The sequence below is a fragment of the Magnolia sinica genome, chromosome 12, assembly GCF_029962835.1.
Source record: "Magnolia sinica isolate HGM2019 chromosome 12, MsV1, whole genome shotgun sequence".
Classification (NCBI taxonomy): domain Eukaryota; kingdom Viridiplantae; phylum Streptophyta; class Magnoliopsida; order Magnoliales; family Magnoliaceae; genus Magnolia; species Magnolia sinica.
Window position 1 is genome coordinate 71,652,352 of NC_080584.1, and position 10,102 is coordinate 71,662,453.

Sequence of the window (10,102 nt, forward strand, 5' to 3'; positions counted from 1 at the left end):
GATGGATTTTGTAAGGGAGGGAATGTTGGGAAGGGGATAGAGACGTTGCGAGAAATGATTAATGATGGGTTTGTTCCTAATGTTGTTATATACAATACGCTTATTGATGGGTTTTGCAAGATGGGTGATACAAATCGAGGTTTGGAGCTTCTAGAGGAAATGGCAAGCATGGGGTGTAAGCCTGATCTGGTTACTTGTGGTTCTTTAGTTAAGGGTTTCTGTGAGATGGGTAGAATTGAGGAAGCAATGGAGTTTCTTGCGCAGCTTGTTAAGGGAGGATTAGTCCCAGATAATGTAATTTACAATACTATGATTGATGGGTGTTGCAAGATTGGAGATTTGAATAGAGCTCTAAGGATAGGGAATGAGATGAGGAGTGCTGGAGTGAGACTTGATGTTATTAGTTTTAACATTCTTATCTCTGGGGCATCCCGCAATGGGGATTCTCGAATCGTTCATGCATTTCTTGGTAGAATGCTACAAAATGGCATTGATCCGGATTTTATCACGTATTCGAAGATGGTTGAAGCTCACTGCAAGGAAAGAAGTCTAGAAGATTGCTTGAGAGTTGTTGAGATAATGGAGGAACTAAGGTTCGTTGCACATAGTCAGGATTTTAAACTTCTTGTCCGTGGATTATGCAAGGCAGGCAATGTGCATGGCATAAAAGGATTTTTAGCGAGCATTAGAGGAGGTCGGTTAGGTGTGGATACAGCACTTTACAATTCTTTGATAGGCCAGTTATGCAATATGGGAAAGATGGAAGAGGCTTTTCCGTTGTGTGATGAGATGATGCAAAATGGTATTCCACCCGATGTTGAAACTTGCAATTCTCTTATGTTTGGGTTTTGTAGTTGCAGGGATGTTTCAAAGTGTATGAAGGTTTTTCGAGAAATGTGCAAGTATGATGTTCTCCCCAACAGCGACACGTACATGATTCTTTCCCAAGTCATGAAAGATGGGGATTTAAGAGGAAGAGTTCTAAAGCTTCTCCGTGAACTGTTAGAGGATGGTTTGGATGGTACCGTTGTCGATGAAGTGAAAAAGAACTGTTGGATTCTAATCCTGGAAGGACTAGTACACATGGGCAATTCATCTGAGGCTCATAATCTTTTATGTGAGATGTCTGTAATGTATCCAGATTCGTTTGAACAGATTTTTTCTGAACTGATAAGCAAGTCCTGTAAACATGACAAGGTCTCCGAGGCAGTGCAATTGTATACTAGACTATCTGCATGTAACCTTATCCCAAGTATAACTGCTATAAATGAGCTCCTCCAATGCTTATGCAAGTTAGGCAAGATAGAAGATGCAAAGCGGATTTTCAGCAATGTAACTGAAAAGGGATTAAAACCCAACAAGGTCACATATGATGTGATGATTGAAGCTGAATGTAATTTAAGAGAAATGCCCAAAGCTTTCAGTTTGGTGGATGAAATGCAACACCACGGCTTTGTGCCTGATGCATTAACATGGGGTTCTATTTTAAATGGTTTCATGATGAGTGGAAAACTGTCAGATGCAGTCGTATTATTTAAAGAAGGGCTGAATATGTTCTCCACTGTTGCATCCGACATTTGTTGCAAAATCATTCAGTTCCTGATTCAAGATGGGAAGGTTGACGATGCAATTTCTCTGTTTACAGAATTGGAGACAGAATGGCGTTTTTCAAATCTCAGTATCCAGAAGATGATTATTGATGGGCTATGTCATGATGGTAGGGTGGATGAAGCAGAGCAGTTCTTTGAGAAATTCATAGAGGGTGGTAGCGTTCCATGCCCGGTTTCATCTTCTCTCATCTTGAGTTGCTATTGCAAAGGTAGCAATATCACGGCTGCTCTGAGTTTCTATAATAAGATTTTCATGAGAGGTGTAAGACCGAGACTCGGTTCGCGTTTAGCCCTTCTTAACCTCCTTTTCAAGGCTGGTCACCTTTGTGTTGCCGAACAGATTTTGCAGCACCTGATTGTCACTGGTTCAAAACTCAATGATGCTGCTTATAACATATTAGTCAATGCATTCTGTCAGCGTGGAAATCTTGAAGAGGCTCTGAGGTTAAATGTAGTGAGGTTGCGGGACGGATATGCTCCAAATAATATTTCCTACAACATACTCATAAATGGGGCTTGCATGGATGGAAGAATCGAATTAGCAAATGAGCTGATGAATGAGCTTTCTGATTGGAGGTTGGTGCCGGACACTATTAGTCACAACACCCTCATTAGCTTTTATTGCAAGGTAGGTGATCTTTCGTTGGCAATTAAACAATACAAAAGTATGATTAATATGGAAATTAAGCCGAATGCTATCACTTACTATATTCTATTGGATGCCTTCTGTAAAAATGGGTGCATGCAAGAAGCGTTGCAAATTTCGAACGAGATGGAAGGACATGGTCTCTCTCCTGACATTAGAACTTACACCACACTCATGAAGGGATACACCAAACAAGGGAACATGGAAAAGGCTTTCAGTATCTATGAAAGCATGATTCAGAAAAACCTTCCGGCAGACATATTACTTTCAAATGTTCTCATTGCTGGACTCTGTCACAAATCTAAGGTGCTTGAAGCATGCATGTTTTTGAGGAAACTGATTGAGAATGGGCAAAACCCAAATGCAGAAACATACAACTTACTTATAGCTGGTTTTTGCAAGATGGGTGATTTGAAATCTGCTCTTAACTTGGTTGATGAGGCCTTTGAGCGGAATATTTCTCCCAACAGGGTTGTTTGCACGGCATTGCTTTTTGGGTTATGCAAAAGGGGAGAAATGATGGGTGCCAGTGAACTTTGGTCTATGATGCTTGGCAATGGTTTTTCTGGCGACGGAGTTACATTTAATGCTATGATTTTTGGGCACTGTCACGATGGTAACATCAATGAAGCCTTACATTTGCTATGTCAGATGATTCAGAAAGGAATTTCATGTGATAGATTTACGTCTGAAATCATGATCCAGGAACTGCAAAGAGGAAACTATTCTAGAGTTGCAGATGGGGTTCTTGGATTCATCTTAAAAAATAACATTCGTGTAGATGAAACAGTAATTGGGACATTCATTGATAAGTCTGTTAAGGAAGAGAAAAAGGCAGCTTTCAATTTTCATGACAGAATGGAGAATGAGGAGCAAACCATTGTGGAAATTGAGGAATATTTGGAGAGGACGGTTTCAACACATGTTGGGTCTGATGTTGGTGCACGAGCTTATAAGATATCCAGAGAAGAAGTGCGGAAGTCATTGATGGAAACCCTGACAAAGCAATTTGAACTTGATGATCCGGTTTGCAAACTGACGGAGAAATACACTGGTGTTGACGATGGTACATCTAGGAAATTGCATGATGAGCTTTTGGAACGAGGAATTTTATGAGAAGATGATGAGGTCCGAGGTTGGTTTTGATTCTCAGTTATTCAAGTTGTGGGGGGCAATGGACAATTTTCAGTTTTTAAGGTTCCCAAAGCCAATAAGCTGCTCTAGCATCAAATCATTGTTGATATAAAACTGACTCACTTAAAGTGTGTTCATTTTCTACGGTGCCCCAAACATCAAGTGCACTAAATTGGCTTTGGAATCCCCATCAATAGTGATTTGGCAGTATGGCCAAACAGCACATCAGTTATGAAACAAATCTCAGCTGCCCTGGGGGCTTCATTTTAGCAACATGTGTTGCTTGGTGGAGATGGTGGACTGCTTTTCGTTCATTGCTCATTTGCTAGAGAATTGCGCGACTTCTCATCCATGTTTGCAGTGGGTTACATAGATGGTGATTGGAGAGGCCTTTGGGCATTACTCCTCTATTACTTGTGTTTTCTTGTGAGATTCCTATGTAAGGAACAGAAGAGATGAATTTGGAAGGTTTTCGAGGCTGAATTCTGTGGAGGTTTCTCGATTGTCACTGATCGTTCTACTGGCGATAATCAAATGGAAGTTCCTTGCTAATCTGTTCTGTTTTCTGGGCCCCATTGTGTTGGTCCCATATAGACGATGGAGGAGAAGTGATGGGTTCATTGGGTAGTAAAGAGTCCCAAATGGTCGGGGCATGTGCTTTCTTGAATGGCATGGGGAATGTTATTTGCTCATCAGTGGGTCCATTTGTTGGAACCCCACTTTATGCCATCTGTAGGGTGAACGGAGATGGCCCTATTCTATGAAATCTTGATGAGCATTTGGAAGATATTCGATATCTCATTGAGTTGATCGGTGCTTGATTTCATTGTTTTCTTCGAGAGGATAACATGGCAATGGATTCTCGCTAAGGATGGTATGTCAAGGCCTTCTCTTTATATTGAGAGTTATATGTGTTTTGTGTATATCATGTTGCTTTTCTCTTACTTGTCTAATAGATTTCATTAATTATCAAAAGAAGAAACTGAGCTGCCTCATTCTATCTGTGAATGACCACCTACCTATAGATTTCATGAAATATTGAGCCCCCGTTAATGTCTGAAAAAATTGGGCGACTTGAGACATGGGTGCCTATCTTGTGTTGAGCTTAGGGGTGCAACTCGGGCAGGTTGGGTCGGTTGAGGGTCAACCCAAGCCCAACCCAACCCAACGTTCATTAAAAAAAAAAAAAGCCCAACCCAACCCACAACCTGACCAACCTGAGGTGCTTAACCTGAACGCAACCTAAAGTCCTCTGTGCTCGACCCATCCTAAACCTGACCCAATTACATGTGATTAACCCGGCCCAAATTTGCTTAACCCAAACCCAACCTAAATTCAAATTGGGTTGGTGTTTTCCAACCAGAACCCAACCCAAGGATTTTGACAATCCGACCTGTCATGACTTGAACTCAAGTTGGGTCCCAACCCGAAGTTGCAGCCCTGGTTGAGCTTTTTAGTTTTATAATACTTCATCTAAGATTTTGAAATGTAGACTCTTTTATTGGTATAGAAATTCAGTTCTCATAGATATTTCCTATACTAGCATCAATAAGAATTGTCTCCCATCCAACTTGGAAAATATTTGTAGTTCTTCAGCAGACTCAACCTCAAACATCTTTGTATACTTGGGCAACAAATAAAAGATTTCATTTCAAAAGCAACCTTCAACTGCGGTGTGTTAGAACAAATTCCATGCAGTTGTGTGGTTAATGGTTATGATCGTGAAAGTCATCTGACTCATGATTTGGATTGGGTTTTGTTGCGGGGGGGTGGGGGTGGGGGAGTGGGGTGGAGGTGGGGGTGTTGCTCTTTTGCTAAAGCATCATGGTGTTGTACAACACATTGATACTTGGCTCCAGCACATTTGAGGAATTATCTCATCCTCGACTCCAAGATTTGCAAAATATCATTGGGTTGTTAGTTTGTAAAAGAAGTGGGTCCCGGGGTTCAATGATCTACACAATTGATATGATGGGATACATGGATGGATGTTGCCCGAAAAGTCACGCAGATAGGAAATCCTAGCCATCCAATTTTATGGACATTTCTCAGTTGAATATGGACTGTTGCTTTATCTCTTTCCTTAAACTGTCTGTTTGTTGGCCACACCATTCAAAGGATTAAATTTATCTCATCAAGAATAATTTTTTTTTGTCACAATCTTTCTATTGTTTAGGCCACTTTCTTTCAAAATACTGACGACTTGCTGATTTTCATGAAACATTCTCATAATTTCTCCCTCTTTATTAATTTGATTTGATTTTATCCATTTTTATTTCCATGATATTTTCTGAATATATCCCGAGAAAGACAACTAAAATATTCAAATGTATCCCAAGAAATTGCCAAGAACATATCTGTCAGTAATCACTATGGTTGTGATACCATTCTTTTTGTGGAAGTTTTTGTATTTGGCCCTTTTGGATTCTACAAATCTGAGTGTTCAAACTCTTATGGATATGGTTTTTTCTTCTGTCTAATATTCATTCACTTGGGCTGAACACTTCTTACTTTGTTGATAGGTCACAACCATTGACTTCCTAGTCAATCATCATATGATTTTGCTGGGGCTGCTTTTCAAGTTCTGCGACTGATGGCTGATTTAGCACCAATAGCGGGGTAAGGTTTTCTACTGCTCAAATGGAATTCTGCTAGTACTACAGGCGCTTTCACATGCAGGCATACAGACCAATGTGTTCTTCATGTTTTCATCCAAGCTGCTCATCAGGCGAGAATCTGCTGTGAAAGTTCCCTGTCCTGTTCATCTGCTGAGACACATGTACACTGAATGTGGAAAGTTAGCTGCTTCCTTTTTTATGGTCCCTTGTTTTTCTACACCTGGCCCTCCTGATGGGTGGACTGGGCTGACTTTTGGGCCAGAACATCGACATATGGTTGGGCAGACCTGATGAGCAGATTGGGCGTTGCACATGTGGCCCGTCTTTTCACATGTGGCTGTACAAAGATGGAGAGATGCATTTGTTGCCACCCTAGTTTAAAAACACGAAAATTCAACTTAGACTCAAAACCTAGTCGAGTCGAGTCGACTCCAAAACTCAGGCAAGCTTCTTGAAAACTCACCCGAGTTTTTCTAGTTTTTTCAGTATTATAGATAATATAAATAATCTTGCCACCCTAGTTAAAAACACGAAAATTCGACTTAGACTCAAAACCTAGTCGAGTTGAGTTGACTCAAAAACTCAGGCAAGCTTCTCAAAATCTCACCTGAGTTTTTCTAGTTTTTTCAGTATTATAGATAATATAAATAATGTTGAGTTGTGCCAAGTCGAGTCGAGTTTTGCTGAGTTTTTTCGAGTTGAGTCAGGGATTTCTTGAGTTTTGACCAAATCATGAACAGAGCAAGTTTCAAGTCTTGGTGAAATCTGGTCGAGTCGAGTTTTTCAACTTCTAAAACTATGGTGGCAACAACTCCCATCCTTAAAAAAAAATAAAAAAATATTTCCTTTTAATTTTAATTTTATTTGTTTATTTATTTTGAGAGAGAGGCTATGCTATTGTTATAGAAACAGATTTCTGTCTTTTTTAGCACTTTCTCATTTCAATCATCTATCTATGACTTCCGGAACAAACGTGAAATAGGACAGTTCCTTTGTGTTTGAGAGTTTTCTTTGCTATTTCCTGCAGATGGTTCGGTTTTGTAGTCTGCTAGTTTGCCCATACATATGAATGATCAAAACTGTTCAAGAGGTAGGTCCCACCATGGAAACAGGCCATGCACAAAGTATGAATCATGACAAATGATACTAGCCATTTGATCTGTGGATAGATAAAAGCATAGAATTGTTGATGGTTTAACCCAGTCCATTTTTTCCTAAATGTATTTGGATCATCTTTACAAGGAAGGACTGTCCATGGCCTATCCATGGTGGGCCCTACCTAAGTGGGTCTTTCACCAATCCACATCGTCCGGCTGGTGGACCCCGATTCATCAAGTCTACAAAGAAAGCGTTCCAACTTGGGCGCGGCTTGCATGTAATCCAAGGCTATAGGAATCCGCTGTAACCCCAAGCTCAGTGGGGTCTACCATGATGTTTGTATTATATCCACTCTGTCCATCCGTTTCTGAGACCATTTTAGGACATGAACCCAAACATGAGGGCGATCCAAAACTCAAACTTTCCGCACCATGAGAAACAGTGGGGATTGAACACTATCCAGTGAAACCTTCTCAGGGCCGGGCAACAAAAGTTTTGGATCGAGCTGATTTTTTTTTTTTCCTTTTGTCCAGGCAGGAATCATGTTATGTACTGTTTGGATGGCATATAAACAACACGGTGGCCCCAGGAAGGTTTCAACATTAAGTGGTTTCATCGCTGCTGTTTCTTATGGTCTGGCCCACCTGAGTTTTGGAGCAGGAAAGCTGCTCCCTTCCAACTCAATGGATTTGGAATCTTTTCTGGTCCTTTGGCATTGGACTTCTTTCATTTTGGCATTGAATCTGGACCATTGAAGCTTACGTAACTGTCTGTCCTTGTGTGTTATAGGGAGGCAGCTCCAAATTTGTCAAAGGTGGGGCCCACAGGGAGTCCAATCACGTGATTCTCGACTGTATTGGTCATTCATGGAGCGGTCCCTGGTCTGTGGGCCATTTCAGAGACAGCTTCTCATTCTTATGTCCGAACCTGCAGCTACTAATTGTTCGAATCAAAGATCAGATTGTGGTGATAGAAAGGGCCCTACACTAGCTCAAGGTGTGAACGTTCTTGGGTGGGCTGCCATCTACAAAGCACTGTGCATTTTGCGTCCGATAATACATCACATCGAATGATGCAATCAGCTCAACTCAAGATCACATGGTTAGTACACAGTTTTCAAATTATCTCCGATATTATCGAAATATCTCCGATATTATCTTTATCTCTGGCTCAGCGATACCGATAACACTGGCAGTGTCAGAAATTCCAGGTATTAGCAATGTATCGCTAAGTATCACCAACGTATCAATATCGCTAATGTAATTGCTAATATTTTCAACTATGTAAATTCTACATGTCGTTTGTATTGCCAATGCATCAATATCGCCAATGTATTGCCAATATTTTCAACTATGTAAATTCTAGGTAATGTTTGTATCATAAGTGTATCAACTATATTTCAATAATATCGGCAATGTATTGATATCATCAAAAATTTCTTTATTAGAAAAAAATTTATTTCATTTTTTTTTTTCATGGGCACATGGTTGTACGTAATGTTCAATTTGTCATTAATAATATTGATAATATCTCAATGTTATCAATATCGCAGCACGCACGACATTAAGACTGCAATCTTTCGTTTTATTTCCAATTGTTGATGATTTCTTGGTGAAATATCATATGTTGTTAATATTTTGCAATATCGATGGATGTTTAAATGGAAGGTTGGATGGTTAAACAGGCCAAATGGGATTGTTGGACTAATTTCTTACAACAATACATGCTTTTAAGGTCCTTTTTGCAATTTTTTTTTTTTAATTTCTAAATATGCAAGTATGTACATTTTAATATCTTCTGAAGTTTCGCTGAAAATTCCATCGTTTTTCTCATGTTTCCTCGCATTTCTAGTTATCGGCAATATCAATATTGTTTTTGTATCCCTGGCCAATGAAACTTGTAACGATACCGATACTTCGAACACTGAGTACACAAACCTTCCTCTGTACCCATGTGATCACTCCTTAGGATAACATAGATGTTCACATCACCATGGTGCATTTACCTACATTGTTGCATCCATGTCAAGAGGGTCATGACAACCATGGTCTTCGATACTCATTGTTGGGCCTGCATTATCGATTCGGGTTGAGTTAGTGAGTCAACTCATGCCTTTGTACCATCCATGGCTGAAATGGCCCCACCTATTTGATTGGAAGTTGGTAGCGATTTATTTAAAAGGTGGTGACTCTCCAATCGTGCACTTGGTTGTACGCAATCTAAAGATGCAAATCACTAGGGCTGTACATCGAGCCGAGTCGAGTCAAGGTGGGCCAAGCTCGGCTCGACTCGTCCACGCTATACTTGAGTTCGAGCTCAAGCTCAAGCTCAACGTTGAAGCTTGGTGACGCAGGGGAGGACGTGAGGTTGAGCACCGTCTTCCTCAAGAGGATAATTATTCCGAATCCGGGGAACTTCTTTGAACTCCTCACAGAGACTTCTCGAATCCATAAGAAAAGAAAGCAAGAAAATAGAAATAAATTCTAATAAATTCGAAATTGATTGATGAATGAAAGAAAATGAGTTCACAACCCTTTAAATAGGGATACCAAGCAATGGGAAAGAAATCAGAATCAAACTACAGCTAAAACTCTTAGAATTTGTGACTTACTATAAATAGTAAACTTACTATTTATAGACACTCGTGATGTGTACTAGTGCGTAAGGTTTTCAGCCAAAAATAGTAAGTGTCCTATTTGGCTTCACCAAGCTGTTTTCCTAATTTTTCTAAGCTCTTTTCGTGTTGGGCGTAACTCCTAAAGCCCAATGGATGAAGAGTTACAATCAAACTAAAACTTATTATTTACAGTAAAAACATAATTAAAATAGGGAAACGACCATCGATCTGGCGGTATTTCGCAAATTCGGCTTGGTAACCTGGCGTAGTGGGGTTGGGTGGCTAAAGTAGCTCGTTCTACCACAAAATCATATATTTTACATTTGATAACTCATTCCAGATTGTGAGATACGCCTGATTTAATGCTCGAAGGTCCGGA

The 10,102-nt window shown here is 40.1% G+C and overlaps 1 long non-coding RNA gene across 1 annotated transcript; it reads left to right on the forward strand.

Moving 5' to 3' along the window:
- The first annotated feature begins 3,444 nt into the window (after nt 1–3,444).
- Nucleotides 3,445–8,549, forward strand: LOC131221656 (uncharacterized). The gene is made up of 3 exons (XR_009159512.1): nt 3,445–4,264; nt 5,913–6,009; nt 7,896–8,549. It is a non-coding gene; the product is annotated as an uncharacterized LOC131221656 (long non-coding RNA).
- The last annotated feature ends 1,553 nt before the right edge of the window (nt 8,550–10,102 follow it).